This window comes from Dromiciops gliroides, chromosome 2 (genome assembly GCF_019393635.1).
Source record: "Dromiciops gliroides isolate mDroGli1 chromosome 2, mDroGli1.pri, whole genome shotgun sequence".
Taxonomy (NCBI): Eukaryota; Metazoa; Chordata; class Mammalia; order Microbiotheria; family Microbiotheriidae; genus Dromiciops; species Dromiciops gliroides.
The window spans coordinates 281,706,488-281,708,802 of NC_057862.1; positions in this window are offsets into that span (position 1 = coordinate 281,706,488).

Genomic DNA, 2,315 nt, shown 5'->3' on the forward strand with positions numbered 1-2,315 from the left:
TCCCTCCCAAATCTCTCCAAAGCCCTTCAAATAATGTCATAAGACAATTCCTGGAGTAGCAGAACCCACAAAAGGACAGGGTGAAATAATTTTCCAGCCAGAGACAACTTAGAAAGTTGGCAGGAAAGGTCTGTCCCACCTGAGTGAGAGTGGAGTACAATCCAGCACAGGCTGGGCCAGTGCAGACCCAGCCCCAATAAACCAGGAATAGCCCTTGGGAGCCACTGAATCATCATCAGCAGCAATTGCTTCTGGAAATCAGATCACAGAATGTAAGGGGGCTAAACAATTGGCCAGAAGGAGATTACAGGGGTATTTTTACTAGCACTGAGGCAGGACTCTAGTTTTGCCAATACTTGCATCCAGGTCATAGTCTGAAGTGGCAATCCCAGGGTGGGGAGGAGCACTAGCACACCAGAGCTTGTGGCCACAGTGGAGCAGGAAGCTCCTCATAGTTTCAGGGAAGAAAAGGAGGCTTGTAGTCACTTGCAGACCAGAGCACAGGCCAAGAGGGTAGTAAATATACCTCTCCTTAAATCATACCACCTTGGGTGAACTAAAAACCTATACATCTCTAGAAGTATCTCTCTGAAAACAACTGCACAAACTCCCCAAAGCTTGGAACAGTGCGCCCTCTACCCTGGAAGCAGAGCCCCACTTTAACAAAGAGTTAGAAATCAAGAAATAGGCTGGGCAAATGAGCAAATGACAGAAAAAATTCTGACCATAGAAATTTACTATGGTGACAAGGAAGATCAAAATATACCCTCAGACAAAGATAACAAAGTCAAAGCTCTTTTATCCAAAGCTTCCAAGAAAAATATGAATTGGTTTCAGGCCATAGAAGGACTCAAAATGGACTTTAAAAATAAAGTAACAGAGGTAGAGGGGAAAATGGGAAAAGAAATGAGAGTGATGCAAGAAAATCATAAAATTTTTTCATCGATATTCACTAGGGAAATTGGTCTATAATTTTCTTTCTCTGTTTTGGCGCTTCCTGGTTTAGATATCTTATGTAGTATTTTAAATGTCAACCAGAGTTTATATTTAATTCTGGTGAAAACAGAAAGCCACTGAAATTTATTGACTAAGGGGATGACTTGGTCAGACCTGTACTTTAGGAATATCATTTTGGTAGTTGTGTGGAGTATACATTAGAGTGAAGACAGATCTATGGCCAGGGAACTAGTTAGGAAGCTATTGCAATAGTCCAAGTGAGGAATTATAAGAACCTGAACTAGTGTGGTGGCTGTGTGAATAGAGAGAAAGAACTAGGTATAGGAAATATTGTAGAGACAGAATTTGGCAAATGATTGGATAAAATGAGGGGTGAGGGAGGTTGTCAAGGACAATGCCAAGGTTGAGAACCTAGGCAATTGGAAAGAGGGTGGTGTCCTTGATAGGATTGAGATGGGTTTGGGGAGAAAGAAATCTCCCATGATTCTTTGAAAACTGAAAAGGGGTTTTACAAATGTGAACTTATTATAAAAGACATGGTCCCTTCCCTGAAGGAACTCCAGGCAACAAGCTATGAGGATTCAGGGAAAGAGGCAACACTTTCCCTACCAGGTCCTGAGTGCCTGTAATTATGCCCCTGGGGATTTGTTAGTGTTGTGTTGCCTTTTTCTGTAGTTCTCTTTTCAATTCGACAAACATTTCTTGATGATAGTTATCCCTTTCACTTCATTACTTTCCCTATAGTGGTTTTGATATGTTGTGAGTTGGCATAAGAAATTAAATGGAAAATTTGGGGGAGTTTTGCAAAAACCATAGATGACATACACAGTCCAGCAGATGACACAGAAAAAGTTTAGAAACTCAGAAATGCATAAAATATATGTAAAGTATTGTATAATATCAACCCAAATTTTATAATAAGGTACTATAAACACCCTACAAAAGAAAAAGAAAAAATTCAGAATTCTCTGGTATGAAGGGAAGGCCAAAAATTTTTATGTGGATTTTCCAGATTGCGGGGGGCATCATGCCCCTAACCCCCACTATGTGGAAGGGATCATTATATTTTACTATAAACTTTATATAAGGATTGTATCTGATTCTTTGTTGAGAAATGTTTATTGCATAAAACAAAGTACATCGGTAAATTTTTTTTTAATGTAAAAAAAGTAAATACAAGCCAGATGTGGTGGCACATGCCTATAATCTCTGCTGCTGAGACTTGATAAAGGACAAATATTATTACCCCCATTTTACAGATGAGGAAACTGAGGCTCCAGAGCTATAACTATGGTGAGATAACAAAAGCTTTTCCTGAAAGACTGAGGCTGGTGGATCACTTGAGCTCAGAAGTTCTG